The sequence below is a fragment of the Sciurus vulgaris genome (genome assembly GCF_902686455.1).
Source record: "Sciurus vulgaris genome assembly, chromosome: 10".
Lineage (NCBI taxonomy): Eukaryota > Metazoa > Chordata > Mammalia > Rodentia > Sciuridae > Sciurus > Sciurus vulgaris.
In genome coordinates, this window is record NC_136470.1 from 139907792 (window position 1) to 139929653 (window position 21862).

Consider the following 21862-nt stretch of genomic DNA (forward strand, 5'->3'; position numbering starts at 1 on the left):
GCCCACTGTATCAACATCTTGCCGCTTCAAGTGAGGTCTGAGAACCTTACCACCACTTAGGCACACTTACCTTTTGTTTTATAAATTAGTTTTCTTGAATATTTCCTTTACGTACGTTGAGAACCATGTCAGAGAGATGATTTCACTTTAAGCCATGTAGTCTGTTTCCCCAAATGTTTATCCTTTGTGGTTCTTTATTCCTGATGTTCCAAATTTTGTTATTTGTTTGAAAAACTCCTTCAAAAATTTTATTTAGAACTAATACTTGTTTATTACAGCAGTTTTAGGTTTACAGAAAAACTAGGAAGTATTTAGTATCTAGTTTCCACATAAGCCTTCACCTCTCACTTTCCCTGTTGACATCTTGCATATTTATGCAGTATTTTACAATTGATGAGCCAATATTGATACTTTATTATTAAAGTCTACAGTTCAGAGTTCATCATTTGTTGTGCATTTTGAAAAATGTACACTGGCTTGTGTCTGCCATTGCTATGGCGATGCCTTTGTTCCTTCCCTGAGACCAGCAAGCATGGCCTGCAGTTTGCCTTTTCCAGAATGCCCTGTATTTGGAATCACAGTGTGGAGCCTTTTCTGATAGACTTCTCTCACTTAGCAATCTGTATTTAAGGTTTCTTCCTATTTTTTAGGCATGATTCCTTTTACTGCTGATAAATACTCCACCATATGGAGGTAGCAGCTTATCTATTCATTATTTAAGTCCTTGGTTGCTTACAAGTTTGGGCAATTGGATGAATACCAGAGTGTGATTGTTGCGTCATATGGTAGAGTGTCTGACTCTATAGGAAACTGCTCAACTGTCTTTCCAAGTGGCTTTTGTGTTCCAACCAGCAATGAATAAGAATTGCTGCTACTTCATATCCTCACTAATTCTAGTTAGGGTGGTGCACCCCTAGAATCCCAGCTACTCAAGAGGCTAAGGCAGAATGGCTAGGTTGTGCAGGCAACTTAGCAAGACACTGTCTCAAATAAAATGTAAAAACAAACAAACAAATGGGCGGGGGGGGGGGTTGTAGTATAGCTCAGTGGTAGAGCAGCAGGAGACCCGGGTTCAATCCCCAGTACAGAGAGAAGAAAGTGAGAAGGTGTCTCTGTTCCCTCATGTGGTGGTGTGCTTCTGTCCATATGCATATTTGCTACCGGTATATCTGATGATGTAGTTATTTTCCCATTACTTAAATCTAGTTGATTTCTAGTTGTTGAGTTTCAAGAGTTCCTATGTTTTAGATGGAAACCTTTATCAGTTATGATTTACAAGATCTTCTCCCTCTCTGTGGCTCATCTTTTCATTCCCTTAACATCTTTTACAGAATTGACTTTCAAGGCTAATGAAGCTCAGTTTATCAGCTCTTTCCTTCTTGTATTGTGCTTTTGGTGGGGCATCCCCAAAACCCAAGGTCACTTAGGTTTTTTCCTGTCTCATCTTTTAGGGATTTATGGTCTTGCATTTTACATCTAGGTCTAAATTTCCAGGTGACTGGCATATATTTATTTTCATTGCTGATTTCTAACACATTGCAATCAAAGAACTCTCTATAACATTAGTCCTTTAAAAATTGCCGAAGCTTGCCTTATGGCCCAGGAAATAGCCTAGTGTAAATATCTTCTGTGATTGAAAAGAAGATGCATGCTGAAATTGTTGCCAAGTTTAATATATATTAAATTATTGTCATTAAAATTTTCTACATGTTTACTGATTCTTTTCTACTTTTCCTATCAGCTATTGAGAGATTTAATGAATTGTTCCGTGCTATCATTTTGGACTTCGTATATTTCACCAACTTCTGCTTCATATATTTTGGGAGCATATCTGTCCAGAATTATTGATAACATCTTCATTAAACAAAACCTTGGCCAATGGGTGGGCTCTTTACCCCTCGTCACGCCTTTTATCTTAAAGATCTCTTCCCCCCCCCATACGGACAGAGCCACGTGCCAGTGCTGTGATGTCCACGCCGATTCCCTCCAGGACTGCAGGGAGTGCTGCCAGCTGACCACCTTCAGCCCTCAGCCTCTGCAGGAACTGTCCTCGGCTAGCGGGCTCCACCTCAGCCCAGGCCACCCCTGCCTAGGACAGCCTGCATCCCGAGCCTGGTCAGAGTCGCAGCCCCTCCCAAGGCGCTCCTCTCCCCCTCCCCTTGGGAGACTCTGGGAACTCAGAGGCACTGTGGTTCTGGGTTTCTGACCACAGGACTGCAAGATGCCAAGGCAGGTTGCTTTAAGGGACTGACATCGTTGTGATCCATTATGTGGCGATGAGAATGAAGGGTTCAATTTGCCTTCAACAAGCTGTACAGGATGGAAGATAAAGGGTCAGAGGCTGGGTGGCCAAGATGAAGGTCAGGATGTGCTCCAGAGGCAGGGACCGGGTGCCTGTGAGATGAGCTGTTCGGTCCTGCAGTTTGGGTCCACTATGAGAAGCAGCAGCATGGCCCAACCCGAAAAGATGCTCCCGTATTCCAGGGCAGCTGATGCCAGGAAGTGCCCGTGGGAAAAGATGAGTCCCCCGCGACGCTGGCTATAGAAAACCGTAAGCTTAGCACCAGAACCAAATTAAACCACACTGCACGAGAGGACAAGTCTATCCAAAATCTTTATAAACTCACAAACTCTGTTGAAAGTGTACAAGCAGTCTCAACTTGCTGGAACAAAAACAGCATGTTTGTTTTCCATGAACAGTCACTGCACAATTCAGAGAAGGTATTCAAAGAAAAGTGAACCAGGTTTGGGAAAAGAAATACCATGTCATGTTAAAAAACAATTCACGGTTGAAAGGAAACCCTGTGAACGCGTCATGTATCTGCTGCACTGCTGCCCCTTCCCTAACAAAGTCCTGATCTGCCCTCTATGATTTATAAAATGCACACATTTCCAAAACTGTTCATTTCCACTTATAAATTAATTCACAGGATTCATGCAGTTGGCTTTTAGCTTCAACTGAGTATTAGCAAAAATAATGCAAAATGACCCCTTTGTAAGCAACGGATTACCTTCCTTCCTAAATAAAGCATGACACTAGGTAACTCTGTTCATTCTCTCTCCGTGGTGTCACTGAAGAGGCGCCAGGCCTCTGTGAGCCTGGGCTGCTCCTGCCTCATTCACAAACTTGCTTAGGCCTCATGGAACTGGGGCCTGGAATGTCTTTGCAACAGAAGGCATGCACAGGTGACAGACAGCAACTCGAGGGTGTCCGTACCTGCCCAGGCTGGAGTGTGCAGGTCCTGGGAGCCACACACACTCACCTGGGGCCTGCAGTTTGAGTGACTGCTCGGCAGATAGGAGCCGGGACACTTCAGACACAGATCTTAGTCTTCTAGTAATATCTACTCTGCCACGTTTTCCCCTTTGTTAAAGGCAATGGAACAGAAAAAGAAACACAAGCTGCCAGTAAGAATCACTTCTCCCCTCCCAGTTTTCCAGACCCTCGTTAAGTCTTTACAAAACTTGCTGCTATTTAAGTGACTTTGTCTCTCCTTGCACGAGTTCAGAGAGACTGCAAACCCAGCGAGCAAGGGCTGCTGGTGCAAAGGTCGGAAACCGTTCAAGCAGGTGTCACACTGGCTTCCGGACACCGAGGCTGACTGTCCCTTCCTGGAGGCTGCGAAGGCACGTTCCAGTCAATCTCCTAATGGGAAAACAAGTGGGACGGTCAAGAGCCACGCGTCATTGAAGGCCAGGCAGCCTCAGGTCAGGTTATCAGCTCTGCTGAAAACATGGAGACAAGCGGGATCCCTGCCCCGCACCCACGATGCATCCCCTACGTGCCCATCTGAGTCCTGTGCTACTTAAGGGACTGGGGCTTTGCTGAACTGCACTTCCCAGGGCCAACACCCAACGAGAGGCCTTAAGAAACCCCACACGTTCCTCATTTTCCTCCTAGCGAGGAAATGGCGGCACACTTCACACGTCACCCCCCTTTTCTGGAGGAAAAGGTTTAGAACAACAGGACAGCTTGCTTTCTGAGACCCACTGGTTCTTTCCGAAGTGAGAACTGGAGGCAGGGAAAGACGTTCCTTAGGACGAGGTGCTGCTGGCGGGAGCCGGGGGCGCTCCTGGGCCACAGTGCCAGGCCCCGCGTCGCGCCGCTGTCTTCTTCCTTTCCTGCCAGAAATGTGCGGTGGCGCCAGAGCGGAGGCCGCCGGGGCCCCGGGGGACGGGTCCCATAGGCAGACACGGAGCTCCCTGAACCAACTGTCCTCCCTGAGGCAGGACGTGGGCGAGCTCAAGGGCGAGTGTTCTCATCCCTTCAACCAAACAGGCTGCGATGGAACCAACGCAAACCAGGCGGCACCGACCGGCCGCCACCCCGGTCCTGCCAGACCTCGCGGCCACGGGCACCACGGCTACACGTTGGTCTCCAGGCCCAGCAGACGGCCCATCCTCTCCACGTTCTCGTCGATGGTCGTCTGGGCACGTTATCTCCTTGGCACATTCCATGGGGAACCAGCCTCTTTCTCCATCTCCGAAGCCGCTCCCCCTCATACCAGCCTGCAAGGGAGCACGGAGTCTGCACCCGGCAAGACGCACCCGGGTCCCAGGAGGAGAGGGGCGGTCATGTGAGCAGCGTCCGGCCGCGGGCTGGGCACCCGGGTGACACAGGGTGAGGGCGGAGGCGAGAGAGGGAGAGGACGGGGCAGGAGCAGAAGCTGAGGTACGCGGGCTGAGCCGGGAAGCAGGTGCTTTGGGAAGGGACAGCAGGGGCAGGTTTCCTTGGAAAGGCAGGAAGAACCTCTGGAGAGGAGAGCTAGGTTGCTGGGGGACGGATAACAAACCACGAGACTCGACCAGGTCGAAGGCAAAGGTGCAGACGGCTGACCAAAGGTAGACAGGAGCCACAGAGGATCAAGAGGCCCCAGGGAAGTGGCACAGAAGGGACCGGCAGCCTGGGTAAAGGTTTTCAAATGCACCCGAGTCCCCAAAACACCCGAGTCATCTTTAGGGCTCCGAGAAGCCTCCAGTTTGGGAAGTGAGATCTCAGGAGAGAGAAGGAAGTGGGATCAGGGAAGGGCAGCAGGAACACACAGGGGGCCCTGGGTCCCGAGCACGGGACACATCACTCACCGTCGCCCACACGCTGATAGATGAGCGCCACGTCCCCCACCTGCAGGGAGAGCTCGTCCGGCTGCTTGGCTGTGAAGGACCTGATGACTTCCACCTGGGTCAGCGCTGGGGACAGGACACACGGAGCTTGCCATGGCTACGCCCAGCAGGCGGGCCCCCGGCAGGCGCCTGCCTCCCCAGCTCCACACAACCCCGTGGCCCGGATGGAGAGGCTTCCGCTGGGGGCAGCAGCTCTGACGGCTTCACCCTGCAGACGCCCAGGCCCCAGAGCTGCCTCCGCTGCCTGAGAACTCAATAACCCTGGCTCGGGAGTCGCTGGTCCCTCCACACCAATGCAGAGAACGGCCCTGTGCCTGGGGTATAAACTGAGGCAGAGCGTGTGACACGCCACAGCGCCGCAACTGAGGGTGGAGCGGCAGGCCCATGCCCTGGCTCAACCAGGGAGTCCCCGCCCCACCAGGAGCAGCGCAACCAAAGGCGCAGGGGACGCCCAGATTCCCCAAATGCTGAAGCAACACGTGGAACCACCCCCAGCGACGGGGTGCTGGGCCACAGGGCTACTGCAGCCACTGGCTAACAAAATCCAACTGCAGGCCGACCCATTCAGCTTGAATCTGTCAAAAGCTATCGTTTTTTTAGTGCTCCAGGCTGACCTGTTTTGGGGCCCTAAATCTTTGGATTCGATCTTCTTTCAACAATCACCCATAATGCCAAAGTTAAGGAGCTAAGAATAAGCACAGGACACCCTCCTTTACCGCAGTGGCCCCCAGTCCTCTGGAAGGAACAGGGCACACGTTCTTAACTCTTTTGATACCAGGGCTTGAACTTGGGGTACTCGACCCACTGAGACACGCCCCCAGCCCTATTTTGTATTTTATTTAGAGACAGGGTCTCCCTGAGTTGCTTAGTGCCTCGCTTTGGCTGAGGCTGGCTTTGAACTCGAGATCCTCCTGCCTCAACCTCCTGAGTGGCTGGGATTACAGGCATGCGCCACCATGCCTGGATACATGTTCTTAACTTGACCACGTGATAGAGAAGATCAAAAGGAATCTTTAGGTTGGAAACGTCCAGATTGGACGTTTCTACTGTTGCTATGGAGATGACCTAAACTCGGAACCACTGCCCGTTAACTCCAGCTAGGAACTTCAGAGCCTCCTAGCTCAGGCAGAGCGTTCACACCTGGGCTGTCCTCCCGTGTGCATGCAAAAGATGTTGGTGACATGCAGATGACTGAGCAGGCTCCGGAGGGACACCCCGGGAAGCCATGAAGCCAGAGCTGGGAGGAGGAGACCAGGCCCAGCATCCGGCAGGGGGCAGCCCGCCACGCTCAAAGCAGGCTGCGGCCACCGCAGGCACTTACAGGTTCGGTCAGGAGGCTGCTTCCCGCTGCTGTGTCCCAGGGCGGTGATCCAGCGGGCCCGCTCGCTCCTAAACAGGGGCAGATAGTGGACAGCGGAGGGTCAGGGTGCTCAGGAAGATGAGTGTGCCAGCACCCAGCCGAGCCCTCCCGGAAAACGCTCCGGGGGCGGGGCCGGGGGGAAGGCCTTCACAAGTAACGTCGTCCAGCAAGAATCTGAGCACTCCAAACCGGGCAGAGGACAAATCGCCACCGCAAAGGACTCTCCATGGTTCGGCTGGCTGATGGCTAAGTGGAGTTTCTCACGTGACTGCGACATTTAGTGAAGGGCCGATCACACCAAGACCCGGTCACAGGTACCACACACCCTCGCAAACCCACGTTTGATCCCACTTTCCACAAGTCCAAGTCAAGTCTGCTCCATGACGTCCCCCTCCTGTCTCGCACGCGTACTTACCTGCCTGTCCCCTGGACAAGCTAACTGCTTACACATGAGCCTTACTGGGACAGCAATCCTGTGGCTATATTTAGACTGTTCTTCCATGCTTAAAACGATTTCATGAGCAGAGCAGAAAAAGAAAAACAACAAGAAACAAAAGCGAGACTCCTAAAAATACAAGATGAGTTATGAATACATGACACGGAATAATGAACGAGAGACCAAACGCTCAGAGAAGACGAGGACGGCTCCACACACAGGCATCGGCTTTGTATCTTGAAAAACTGAACCTTAGGGGCCGGGGACTCAATCCCCAGCACCACAAAGAAAAGAAACCTTAGGACTGCAACTGATCAAGCCACACACACACACACACACACACACTCCAACTCTCTTAAGAATCGCGCAGCAAACCAGTGTGTCCCTGCGAGCAACCCGGGGACATCCCAGCAGAGGGGACATCCAGCGCTCCCTACACCCTCCCGATGGTAGGAGGAGGCGGTGGCCAGGCAGAGGTTCTGAGGCCAGGAACTCCAACCATGCCAACTCCCGGGGGACATTCCTCCTGCTCAGAAGGGACCACGCGGTCAATTATCTCCTACCCCATGCGTGGAAAGGCGTCTTCTCCCGCTGCACCTGCGCCTAGGCCTCCTGTCACCGTCACCCATCCTCACGCGCCCCAGGCATCCCTCCGCAGTCCCAGGCAAGCACGTCACCCAGAGCACCCCAGCCCCCGTCACCAGCGCCTTGTCTCCGCCTTACTGTGCGCCAGTCACTGGAGGCACCGCGCCTGGAGCCGCTGTCAGGACGTCGGCCCTGAGGCGCACAGCCATCCACCAGGCACACGCACGGCCAGACCAACCACCAGGCCAGGCCTCCCTCCAGGGGTGACCTCCACCTGATCCCGCACCACGGATGGACTCAGGAAAGTACTGGGCACCATGCTGGCTGCTGTCCGCCTGGTGTCCGGCTGCTGGATGGCTCTGGCTCGGATGCCCTGTCTGCACAGTGTGGGAGGCAGAGCCACACCGCCCGCGGGAGCCGCTTCCGGGGCACGCGGGCTCGTCCCCCTTCCTGCCTGCAGCCCTGAGGGCCCTGCTGCCACAGCTCTGTCACACCCCGGCCACACCAAGATCCAGGCATTCCATCCCTGTGGCCCCCGCCACCTCCAGAGCCTCCACTCCTGACTGCCCCCACTCCCTGAACCCCGCCCCTGTCCACCTGCCTGCTGCCCATCAACTCTGACAGGCCAGGAGTTAGACTTGTTCTAGAAAGTCTTGGGGAGCATGTGTGTGCTGGGCACAGCCCTACGAGATCTGCACGTCGCCTCTGGCTTCGTCCGAACGAACGTCACCACTGTGTGCTCCGCTCTTAGAGCACGTCTGCAGAGGTCTGGGCTCCGAGAGCCGATCAAACAGCAGGGCGGGTAAGGACAGCGGCCCCAGCGCACACTGCACGACTCTCAGCTCAAAGAAACAAGCTGGCGTGTCAAGCAGCACCACGCACGCATTCCTCAGAAAACGAGGACGCTGCCCAGCTCTGAGAAGCTTCGCCTCCGCGGGCAAAGGCCTCCCCAGTGGCTTTACGAGGAACAAGTGAAGCCCGGCTTGCTTTAGGACGATCCCGAGCAGACACCTGCGCTCTCTCTGCTGGGACAAGACCTAGTCCACATTCAGGCTCGGCCAGAATTTCCCAGTACAAGCCCACGGAAAACCAGGCCATCTGTCACGGATGGAAGGGCTGCTCGCCAGGAGACACCTCCCTGGTCCATCCCCGGATGGGCTGCCTCCCCCAGAGGACTCAGCCTCCACCTGGCCCACAGGAACCTGCGAGCGACCTGGGGCCAATCTCGCCCAGGCCGGCCCTACAGCCAGCGGCCTCAGCTTCCGTGGGCCCAGCGGGCCAGAGGGAACCTCTGCCGAGTGCCTGGGGCCTGCACGCTGACAGCGTCCAGCAAACTCCCAACACATCCCAAGAATCACCTGTCTGGTCACACATTAATTACAAAGAATATTAGTAAAACATGATACCAGTGAAAATATTTGAAAACCAGTCACCTTTTAAAAATGAAATTGGTTATACAGAAATCGGTTAGATTAGTGTTTGTTTCAGTGATTTTTTTTTTTTTCCCCGTCTTCTTGCAAAATGGAAAACAACTCTTTAAATAAGTTTGTGGTTATTTCACTGTTTTAAGAAATACTATAACTAGTATAGACACACAGACATACACACACACAAATAGCTGCAGTAGTAATTGGGGACAACTCTGAGGCATACTTCTGTTCAGTAAGTAAATTCAGTAAGTACAGAGAAGCTAAAAGTCACCAATGACTAGTGGTATGTGAATTGTTGCCACACATCTGGAGGGCAGTGTAGATTTTAATTATAATCAAGAGTCATTAAATAGTCATTGACTCAGTGCATTGATAACTGTGCATTTTAATTTACCAGTGGTATTGCAAACAACATACACATCTAGTACCATGGGGAAATTAATAGTTTTATGATCCTATATAGTAGTAATTAATAGTTTTATGATCCTGTTATTTCTGTAGGTAAACATATAAAACAGTCATTTTGTAGGAACCGGTAGTAAACTGATAAATGAAAATGTTTGGTACCTTGCCAAGCCTGGATAATCCCACACACTTGTGAGGCCAAGGCAAGAGAATTGCCAAGTTTAAAGCCAGCCTGGGCAACTTAGTGAGACTGCATCAAAATAAAAGAAGAGGCAGGGCCTAGGGATGTAGCTCAGGTAAAGTGTGTGGTATGAGCAGAGCTCTGGGTTCAGTCCCCAATATCACACACACAAAGTTGGATACCTTGTGATTAATAACTTGAAAAATGTAGACTGCAAATATATTTGCAAAAAACATAGAACATGCAAACACTGTTCTGAGGGAGTGGTTTTCAGTGAGGGTGATCTGTCCCCCCAGAGAACTATGGGCAATGTGTAGAGACATTTATGGTTGGCAAAAGTCTTACGAGATAAGAGGCCAGCTATACTGCTAAACATCCCATGATATACAGAACAACTTCTCACAGTTAAGTGTCACCCAGTTCAAAGTCAATAGTGCTGAGGTCAAGAAACCCTATTTTAAGGTATAAGATCACGGGTAAACAGGAGACTTTTCATCATTACCGTTGGAGTATCTATATTTTAAGTCATCCAACTACAATTCTGATGTCAGTACTTTGCAAGATTCTTTTCTTTATATCTAACTTTATAGGTAGGTTATCAGAGAGACTCTTTGAAAACAAATATGTTATCTTTCTGTGTCATTCTGGGAGGAATTTATGAAAAAAGTTCTCTTTGGATTGGCTTTGTTTCGGTTTAGAATAGTGGGTCAGTAAATTTTGGCTTAAAGGCCAAAACTTTTCTTAGTAGTTATTGGGGCACAGCCACGCCCATTTACATGTTATGTCTGTCTTCCTGCTGTGCTAGCACAGTTGGGTTGTTTTGACCAAAGTTGTAGAGTCTGATGCTGTATGGAAATTTGCCAACAGTTGCAGAATGCATTAGTTAAATTGACTGTTGGGTCAAAAAAAAATAATTTCTGATTTTATTCTGAATAGTGAATCATAACTGATTCATGATTTTGATGTAAGTGTATTCCTAGAACTTAAAAAAAATACTCTTAAAAGTTGGGAAGAATTTATGGATTATAGCTTCATATTCTTATGGAATACAAGAAATTAATGTTGCTATTTAAAAATAAACTAATACTAAAATTTCTTATAAATTGTGATAAAACTTATTAAAGACACCCCCTAGGAATTGAGATACTAAACTAAACTGTCAAAGTACATGTATTCCAGATATTCCTATTTTGAAACGGGTTTGAGTGACTGAGACCATTGAAAACATATTTTAAATTAGATTCTTTTAAATCAATTTTAGGAAAAGCTCACTTTCAACACAATTCTGTTTTTAGTTTATATTCTGGGTACACACCCTGTGAAATTTTTTACTTGGTCATTTATTTCAGAGTTTTTGTTGTTCTTCTTCATCCTTAGCAGTATAGTATATATTTAACATAAAGGAGTATTCTGTCAGCTTTTTGTAATATGTTGAGTAATTACACCTGCAAGAGTTAGTTATATGGTTTCGAGTATTCCTACTTAGCTGATATTTTCCCATCTATCATTAAGAAAATCTTTCTTTCCTCAAATGTTAACTTTTATATTTACATATTGCAGAAATAAACAGCTCACCTGTGGAATTACTTTCTGGGGTATGTTTGGGATTTTGCAATAAAAAGAATCCTCTAAAAATATTTTTAACAAACTGCATTTTAACTTTTTTAAAGGGTGAAAGTTTACACCAAAACTGATGGCCTGGTTGCTCTTCATCCTAAATCTGTTAATGTGGAACAAACAGATTTTCACTACAACTGGCTTATCTATCACCTAAAGATGAGAACAAGTAGTGTAAGTGAACATGTGGATAATTATGGATCTCAATTATCAGTCTTATCTCTTTGTATAGTTTTCAAAATAATAATTTTCCTTTTCACATAAATTGCAGCTGTATTCCTATAACCTATGCTTTCAACTTACAGGTCTGTCATGATGGAACTTTGTGTGTTCATGAAATAGGATAGTTATTTGGTTTGTGTGATTTTTCAGAACCTTTCAAAAGATCCTTGAATTTTATGGTGTATGGGAGGTTATACTGTGGGCACAATTTTGTTGGCACAGCAGTATACCTTATAAGTAGTGGTCAGAATATTAAGTGGATTCTGTTTATTTATTAGAGGACTTTTAAAATGCTGAATATAAATAAAAATAACTTCAGTTACATTAGTGTTTTGGTTTTGACACAAAATATTTTGTTCAAAGAGTAGTGTATTTTAAATTATAAAACAAAATATAAAATCTGTGTTCTCTGAATTGACAAAGGTGGTTTCATTTAAAATTGTTTCTTGGAGGTAGGTGTATGACTCAGTGGGATACCATTTGCCTGACATACGGAGGTGGACGCTTTCCTGGTGTTGAAGCCCAACACCGCCAATAAGTAAATACTTTAGAAGAAAGCCACTAATAAGATCAATTCTGGTGATATTATTGAATTAGCCTGATAATGATCCTTTCTGACTCCTAAATGCACTCATTTACTTCCATTCTCATTGTAGATATACTTGTATGACTGCACAGAAGTTTCCCCATACTGTCTCTTGTTCTTTGGAGGTGATATTTCCATCCAGAAGGATAATGACCAGGAAACCATTGCTGTAGACGAATGGATCGTGTTTCAGTCTCCAGCAAGAATTGCCCATCTTGTTAAGGTGACTGATCTCTACCTGATTATCTTTAGATGTCCATGCATGTCAGCAGGTGGTCTTGTTTCAGATATTACACAGTAATGATTTTTGCTCTATTTCATAAGAGCTCATGGTATTGAGAAATTGATCCATAGTTTTTCCAAGTTGTTTTTGGGGTCGTAACAGATCAACTTCAAAAGGGCTCAGATAAAATTTTGAATTGTTTAGCCAAACTTTTTTTGTTCCTCACTGAATATTTCAGGTTTTTTGTGTGTAATAACTTGTGAATCTCTGTACCAACTAAAGTCACTTTTATCTATTATATTGCTGGATAACACACCTGCCTTTGTTGAACACATATAATTTTTTCAACCTTAGGAATTAAGAAAGGAACTAGATATCCTTCTACAAGAGAAGATTGAAAGTCCTCATCCTGTGGACTGGAAGGACACAAAATCCAGAGACTGTGCTGTCCTATCAGCTATTACAGACTTAATCAAAACACAAGAAAAGGCAACTCCCAGGAACTTTCCACCACGATTCCAGGATGGATATTACAGCTGACAACTTTTCTGTGTTGATCTGAAAAGCCAGTTTGACAAACCATCTTCCTCATGGTTTAACTTCTGGCTAAATGCCAAACCCTGGGACATGACCAATTTTCATTTGTAAGGTAGAATCCTTTAGTAGGTAGTAAAGATTTAATGTGCATGACTTGATGATGTTATCTGTAGCTATTATAAATATGCCATAAAAAGCAATATGTTCTCTGGTCACAGTCTGTTGTGGTCATGCCCACTCTTTGGGAGTATTCCTCTTAAACATATTGAGTCTTATACCATAAGAAATTCCTTTGTTCTGTTACAGAAAATTAATTTTCTGTTCAAAATGAAGTGCAGAACCAAAAATGAAAGGTTAGCCAGAAAGTAGGGTCAGGTAAGAATTTGGAAATCGCAACATTTTTTAAAAATGAAACTTCTATCAGAAGTAAATTTGTTGTACTAAAGCCCGGTATCTAATAAAATGTACAATGTGTAAAATCTTAGTTAACTTCTTGGCTTGGTTTCTGCATCTCCACTCTCACATGGTTTACTTGATGTTCATACTTTTTCTAATATACATTCCCCTTTTTTATGCCTAGTACAGCATAATGTAGCAGCGTTAGAGAGCATGAGTCTGGAGCCTAAGTTCCAGTCTCACCTGTCATCTAGATGTCTTGAGCAAGTTACTTGGCTTTTCTGTTTTCTTAAATACAGATAAAAATTGTGAGGCCTAAATATGTTAATATATGTAAAACACATAGAATAGTGCCTGGTACACACAGTGTCCTCACTGAGTCTGTTGTTATCCGTGAAATATTTTTTAAATGTATCGTCTCCTTTTTTTTTTTTTCCCCCAACACTTGTTTTACCTTCTTAGCTAGTGGAAGTTAGTATGAGGACAGGTAACGTATTTTCTCGGCCCTATCAGATTATGACAAAAACTGTGGGTTGTTTTCCAACAGCCATTTTGTCTCTCCCTTCTTGCTTTCGCTTGTCAACTGGGCTCTAACATGTAGAACTCGTCCCCAAGGGTGAGTTAGGTGGTTCTGAGCCAGTCACGTGTGGTCTTACTCCTTTCTTAAGTCCTAAGTGAGGCCTGCATATGTGAGTTTGCCTGTGGCAACGGCAAGCCAGGGGATGTCTGAGAAAGATTTTTTGTGCTAATGGATTTAAAAGAGAAAACTCTGCTCTCTTCTTTAGATAGTGTCTTGTCAGAATCTGATACTGGGAACTGCTGTATCCAACTTAGGATCAGAAAGGGACACAGCCATATTCTGAGGTTGGCTCAGGGTGGAAAGGTGACACTTGGCCAAAGTCCTTGATGCAGGGTGAGCTACAGCACTGACTGACTCTTAAAACTGCCTACTTGTGGATTGATGTTAATAGAATACATCCTTCATTTTTTAAAACCTGTTTAGTGTAAGGTATTTTTAACTTAATATACTTTGAGTATATTAACTGAAACACTGTCACTGAACTGTGGCCTCCTGCATTGTGATGTAACAGTTTTGACCCTTATGTCTGAAGGTATTAAAAAACACAGCAAAAGCATCCTGCTGTATTCTAAAGAGTGCAAATTTTATTGTGCCTTCCAATAAATTGCAAGGAAACCAAAGGAATAAGTGTATCCTCAGTGGCTGAATGTATTGATGATGCTGTTCTATCACAGTGCTGCTTCTGGCACTGCTCCCATTTCTGGGAATGTGTGTCCCTCATCGTTGCCTACCAAGGGCTTGAATGTACTGTGTGTCCTCAGTCCATTCTCTTGGCTGGCCTCCCAGAGTGAGGTTTTGGAATGAGTCATGTCACAATATTGTAGCATATTAGTTTTACCCATAAAGTCAAGGTGACCTGTTGGCTCTAAAGGAGTGTTTAATTTTTGTGGTTTTTTTTTCCCCCCTCTTGTTAGCCAGTTTAAATACTTATTCAGTTGACAAAAATGGTCTTGGAAGAAAGGATTTAAAGATTCTGTTTAAGAAAAAAATGATTAGTTGGTTCCATCTTGGCAAACTGGTATTTAATCTTTATATGAATGGGAGAACTAATCCTGAAGAATTAGTAGGTGAGGGATTCACAGAACTTAAAGCAGTTACTGTTACCTCCAGTTTATGTCGTGTTTCTACAGCTGATGCAGACAGAAATCTTAATCAAAGGTGCTATTCATTTGTTGTGTTTCTTTTGTTTACAGAATAGGGCATTGCTTAGTGGAAAATAAGTTCTGTGTCTGTTACCTAGAAATTTTAAAGAACAAAGACGTTAAATTAAGAAGTCACTCTGAGCAATAGAGAATAACTTGAAAAACAGCAGTGAAATAGCAACTTACAGGGAAAACATGGAAGAAATAAACCACTAGGTAAGGTTTAAAAAGTATATAAAAACAGCATATAATACTACCTAATTCATTAATTATGGCAAAAGCTTTAGATGAGTTGATACCAGTTAATTACAAGTTATCCTCTTTTTACTGCATTTTTAAAATGAAGAACACCCCTACTAGTTATTAATGGTAGAAAAACTTTAGAATGCATTTTAGTACCCTCTCATTCAGAGTAAATCAATTGTGGTAGATTTCCTTCTAGTCTTAGCCTCTGAGTTTGTATTTATTTTAAACAACTCTGATCATGTATAGTATGTATTTGTGATAATGTTAATTGTTTTTAAATGGTATTTTTATTCTGATTTTAAAACAAAACATCCTCATGAAAGAATCTTTGGAAATTCAACATAAAAAGCAAATCATGTTACTATTTGTTTTGATATATTTCCATACTTTTTTTAAACTGTAAGGTATTATATACAATGAAATGAACCAATTTAAGTGTATGTCAGTGAATTTGGCACCTATATAAAGAATGTAATTACATTCCCATCACCTCAGTATTTCCCTCATTCTCTGCAGGCAGTTCCCCTTCCCACCTCTTGTCCTTGATCACCATTCATGTGCTTTTTGTCATTAGTTCTGCCTTTTCTAGAATTCCCAATAAATGGAATCATGTACAGTCTTTATGTCCAGCCTCTTTCTCTTAACAACACAGAGCTTGAGATAAGTCGTGTTGGTGCATGTATTAGTTCTTTTTTATTGTTTAGTATTGCACTGTGTCATTATGACAGTTCACTCATTTACCAGTTGTGGACATTTGGCTTGTTTTCCGTGTTTCTGCTATTGTGAATAAAGCTGCTATGAATGTATGCATACAGTCTGTGTGGTTATGTTTTCTTTTGGTGAAACACCTAGGATTAAGATTGCAGTGTCGTATGGTAAGTGTGTTCATAAGAGCTGAGTTTTTTTGGAAGTGGCTATTTTGAAAAACGCAGTAAATATAGAGAATAACTTATAATTAACTGATATCAGCCTATCTAGAGCTTTTTCCACAATTAATGAATTATATGCCTGTCTTGCATTCCCAACAACAATGCGTGGGGTTCCAGGTGTTTCACATCCTTTTCAGTACTTTGGATTTTTAGTTTTTGATTGTTTAACATTCACCTTTAGTGGATATGTAGTCCTATTTCATTTTGATTTTCATTTTTACTTTTATGATCAATGATGGGCATCTTTTCATGAGCTTGTTGCTTTGGTTAACTGTCTTATATCCTGTGTATTTTGGTTTTCTACCTCATGTTACATGATAGGAGGTTGAACAGTATATCCGGGGGAGGAGAAGTTTATTTGGTTTAGATACCCAGAAAGTTATGTTGCTTGACATTGAAAATGTCCAGTTGTCCTACTCTAAAGTTGGCTGCTACAGCTCAGAGTTAAGCTATCGAAACGAAGTGTCAGAGGAAAGTAGTACCAGTTTTTGGTAACTGTGATGGCAAGATGTTACATATTCACTACCAGGTGAAGGGTGGGGCTTGGGAAGAAACATTCCAGGTATTGAAAAAGGCCAGGGAGAGAAGAGGAAGCGGTGAAGCGCCTCAGCCAGTCCACCATAGCTGAGGGAGTCTCCCAGTCCTGCTGAGCTAGGAAGTCTTGTGTGTCCTGACTTTCTCTTTTTCGAGTTCTTTAGGTCTGGTATGAATTATCAAGTAGCTTTTCAGGACAATGTAAGTGGTATATTTCTGAGTCCTTACAGAGTAGATTGTGTACCTTCTCACAATGAAGACAAGTTGGGTAGGAATAACGAACTTGTTTTAGCAAAGCTTCGGTGAAGAACCCTTGGTGACTTTTCTGTCTTGGCATCTGGCTCTCTTGTTAACCCTTGAACAACATGTAAAGAGCTTCGTGGATCCACTTCTGTATGTACTTTTGCGGGGAGATTTGTAACACTTTTAAAACGTTGCAGGTGAATGGTGTAGCCTAGACATTGAAAAGTGCGAGAGAAATGCCATTAATGCAGAAAATATATACAGATCTGTTCTGAAAGTTCAAATTCATCTGCTCACGGCCAAGGGAATGTCAACATGCAGCACTGAATCTCCATCAGCTCATCCTCTGCACTGGCACAGCACACTGGAATACTGCAAACCATTGCTGTCCCCATGAACGCCTTTCAGTATCCACTTGAGCCACCATGTGGTGATAGACACATCTCCAGGGAAGCAGCAAGTCTTCCGTAAACTGCATATCACAGTCACACGTGATCTTAGAGTTCCATTTTGCACCATATATGATGCATATAACATACAAATACGTGTTGATTTAACTTCATGTTATCGCTGAGGCCTCCAGTCAACAGTAGGCTATGATAAGTGCTGGAAGAGTCAAATCTTTGACTGGGTTAGCTGACCCCACCACCCTGTTCAAGGATCAGCTGTATATTCCTTCCATTATTTCAGTGCTTGGTCTTTTCCATGACTTACATTCACCCATTTTCTTTCAACAGCCATTTGTGGAGAGAAGCAAGTAGCTGTTGGATATTCGGAAGCCCGTTTCTTCCTGTTAATTTTAAGGCAAAGATGGAATAGACCTAATGTTTTTGTGGTATCTGAACTGAATACAAGTGGAGGCCAACTTAAAGTATTTTTAAATTTTAAATCCGTTTAATAAACTTGAATATGTCTGTCCTCTCTTAACACACCTGCATTCATGATAATCAAATAAACAGCATAAAATTAAGTATCAAAGATGATTTTGATGTACAGTCAGGGAATGAAAGTTGTGCCCCATTTGTGTACAATGAATCAAAAATAATTAAAAAGATGACTTTGAAAGGCTCAAGCCTTGGTTTGCTGAGTTTTTTCATGTATTTTGACTTTTCTAAATACATTTTTTTCTTCATCAGTTTGTTTTTTTTTTAACCTATCAATATATGGTGGCTCTCCAGATATTGAGGGGGCCTTGCGTTCCCAGAATAAGCCCACTTGGTTGTGGTGTTAATTGTTTACACACGTTTCTGAATGTTATCTGGTGATATTATATATTACTTCTGGTTCATGAGAGCTACCAGTCTAAAGTTTTTCCACGTAGGACAGAGCTGGTCTAAACTGAAGTAGAAAGTCACCTTTCTCTTGCATTATCTGGAAGAGATTATGTAGAATTGGTGTTAACCATTCTTTACCGTGTTTTAGTACAAAACAACCATTTGCACCTGGAGATTTCTTTTTAGGAAATTCTACATCCACTCATTAAATTTATTTAGCAATTAAACTACATCAGTGGTTTTTAATGAATTGGTCCATGTATTTACTTTGTTGAACTGGTGTGAAGTTGTAATATTCCTTTTTGTCCTTTTAATGCTTGTAAGGATTTTTCATTCTCTACCTTAGTAATTAGTTTTCTGTCTTTTCTGTCAGTCTTGCTGCCTATCAAAATCTTTTCAAAAAAAATCTGGTTCATTTATTTTAACTGGTTTTCTGTCTTCAATTTAGTCGATTTCTGCACTTGGCCCTTTATTTCTTGTTTCTTGAGATGGAGTTTGTTTCTTATTTGCTACTGTAAGTATTTTGTGTTATACTGTAAGCACTGCTTTAGCTGCACCCTACATGTTTTGAAATGTTGTATTTTCATATTATTCAATGTATTTTTTTTTTCCTGTCATCTTTGATCAAGAGATTATTTAGAGATGCACTGTTTTTAAGTTCCAGTTTGGGAATTTTCCTTTTGTCTTTCTGTTGTTAACTTGAAGCTTGGTTCCATTGTGGTCAAAGAACATTCTGCATGTGATTTCCATTCCTTTCAATGTTCTGTGGTCCAGAATATGACATAGCTCAGTAATGTTCCATCACTACAGGCAAAGAATGAGTAATCTGTTGCTGGGTAGAGTGTACTGTTCCTAGGAGTTCTGCATGTGTATTTTTCTTTTAGTTCTATTAGTTTTTACTTCATGTATTTTACATCTCTTACCAGGTACATGCACATTTAAGATTCTTGTATCCTTTTGGCATATTGCCCCTTTATTATTAAGCAGTGTTCATATGTCCCTGGAATGTTGAAGTTCATCTAACAGTAATACCACTTCAAGCCTTTTCTTTTAAATTGGTATTTGCTAGATATATTTTTCCATTCATTTACTTTAAATTTACCTATGTAATCATATTTAAATGTTTCAGGTAGCATATAGTTTAGTAGGCTATTTTAAAAATCTCAGTCACTATCTGCCAAGAATTTAGACAACATAAATTCTGTGTTCATTGATGCATGGCAGACTTGCATTTCGTATTTGCCCCCTTTTCATTCCTGTTTCCCATTTCCCACCTTCCTGTGGTCTACCTGTAAATGTACTATTCCATTTCTCCGTGCTGGTGCTTTTCCGTGTGCTGGAGTTTTGTCGCTGTGCTGTATGGTTTGCAGTGTACAGATGGAAGCTGTAGCCCACTGTATCAACATCTTGCCGCTTCAAGTGAGGTCTGAGAACCTTACCACCACTTAGGCACACTTACCTTTTGTTTTATAAATTAGTTTTCTTGAATATTTCCTTTACGTACGTTGAGAACCATGTCAGAGAGATGATTTCACTTTAAGCCATGTAGTCTGTTTCCCCAAATGTTTATCCTTTGTGGTTCTTTATTCCTGATGTTCCAAATTTTGTTATTTGTTTGAAAAACTCCTTCAAAAATTTTATTTAGAACTAATACTTGTTTATTACAGCAGTTTTAGGTTTACAGAAAAACTAGGAAGTATTTAGTATCTAGTTTCCACATAAGCCTTCACCTCTCACTTTCCCTGTTGACATCTTGCATATTTATGCAGTATTTTACAATTGATGAGCCAATATTGATACTTTATTATTAAAGTCTACAGTTCAGAGTTCATCATTTGTTGTGCATTTTGAAAAATGTACACTGGCTTGTGTCTGCCATTGCTATGGCGATGCCTTTGTTCCTTCCCTGAGACCAGCAAGCATGGCCTGCAGTTTGCCTTTTCCAGAATGCCCTGTATTTGGAATCACAGTGTGGAGCCTTTTCTGATAGACTTCTCTCACTTAGCAATCTGTATTTAAGGTTTCTTCCTATTTTTTTAGGCATGATTCCTTTTACTGCTGATAAATACTCCACCATATGGAGGTAGCAGCTTATCTATTCATTATTTAAGTCCTTGGTTGCTTACAAGTTTGGGCAATTGGATGAATACCAGAGTGTGATTGTTGCGTCATATGGTAGAGTGTCTGACTCTATAGGAAACTGCTCAACTGTCTTTCCAAGTGGCTTTTGTGTTCCAACCAGCAATGAATAAGAATTGCTGCTACTTCATATCCTCACTAATTCTAGTTAGGGTGGTGCACCCCTAGAATCCCAGCTACTCAAGAGGCTAAGGCAGAATGGCTAGGTTGTGCAGGCAACTTAGCAAGACACTGTCTCAAAATAAAATGTAAAAACAAACAAACAAATGGGCGGGGGGGGGGGGTGTAGTATAGCTCAGTGGTAGAGCAGCAGGAGACCCGGGTTCAATCCCCAGTACAGAGAGAAGAAAGTGAGAAGGTGTCTCTGTTCCCTCATGTGGTGGTGTGCTTCTGTCCATATGCATATTTGCTACCGGTATATCTGATGATGTAGTTATTTTCCCATTACTTAAATCTAGTTGATTTCTAGTTGTTGAGTTTCAAGAGTTCCTATGTTTTAGATGGAAACCTTTATCAGTTATGATTTACAAAGATCTTCTCCCTCTCTGTGGCTCATCTTTTCATTCCCTTAACATCTTTTACAGAATTGACTTTCAAGGCTAATAAAGCTCAGTTTATCAGCTCTTTCCTTCTTGTATTGTGCTTTTGGTGGGGCTATGCATCCCCAAAACCCAAGGTCACTTAGGTTTTTTCCTGTCTCATCTTTTAGGGATTTATGGTCTTGCATTTTACATCTAGGTCTAAATTTCCAGGTGACTGGCATATATTTATTTTCATTGCTGATTTCTAACACATTGCAATCAAAGAACTCTCTATAACATTAGTCCTTTAAAAATTGCCGAAGCTTGCCTTATGGCCCAGGAAATAGCCTAGTGTAAATATCTTCTGTGATTGAAAAGAAGATGCATGCTGAAATTGTTGCCAAGTTTAATATATATTAAACTATTGTCATTAAAATTTTCTACATGTTTACTGATTCTTTTCTACTTTTCCTATCAGCTATTGAGAGATTTAATGAATTGTTCCATGCTATCATTTTGGACTTCGTATATTTCACCAACTTCTGCTTCATATATTTTGGGAGCATATCTGTCCAGAATTATTGATAACATCTTCATTAAACAAAACCTTGGCCAATGGGTGGGCTCTTTACCCCTCGTCACGCCTTTTATCTTAAAGATCTCTTCCCCCCCCCCATACGGACAGAGCCACGTGCCAAGTGCTGTGATGTCCACGCCGATTCCCTCCAGGACTGCAGGGAGTGCTGCCAGCTGACCGCCTTCAGCCCTCAGCCTCTGCAGGAACTGTCCTCGGCTAGCGGGCTCCACCTCAGCCCAGGCCACCCCTGCCTAGGACAGCCTGCATCCCGAGCCTGGTCAGAGTCGCAGCCCCTCCCAAGGCGCTCCTCTCCCCCTCCCCTTGGGAGACTCTGGGAACTCAGAGGCACTGTGGTTCTGGGTTTCTGACCACAGGACTGCAAGATGCCAAGGCAGGTTGCTTTAAGGGACTGACATCGTTGTGATCCATTATGTGGCGATGAGAATGAAGGGTTCAATTTGCCTTCAACAAGCTGTACAGGATGGAAGATAAAGGGTCAGAGGCTGGGTGGCCAAGATGAAGGTCAGGATGTGCTCCAGAGGCAGGGACCGGGTGCCTGTGAGATGAGCTGTTCGGTC

General features: G+C 43.8%; 2 long non-coding RNA genes across 2 annotated transcripts; one reads left to right on the top strand and one right to left on the bottom strand.

Moving 5' to 3' along the window:
• Window positions 1-4140: 4140 nt before the first annotated feature.
• Window positions 4141-6621, bottom strand: LOC306638295. The gene is made up of 3 exons (XR_013757463.1): window positions 6443-6621; window positions 5083-5187; window positions 4141-4509 (listed from the first exon to the last, which is right to left on the bottom strand). It is a non-coding gene; the product is annotated as an uncharacterized lncRNA (long non-coding RNA).
• A 4562-nt stretch (window positions 6622-11183) lies between these two features.
• LOC306637740 lies at window positions 11184-15877 on the top strand. The gene is made up of 3 exons (XR_013757245.1): window positions 11184-11309; window positions 12014-12166; window positions 12521-15877. It is a non-coding gene; the product is annotated as an uncharacterized lncRNA (long non-coding RNA).
• The last annotated feature ends 5985 nt before the right edge of the window (window positions 15878-21862 follow it).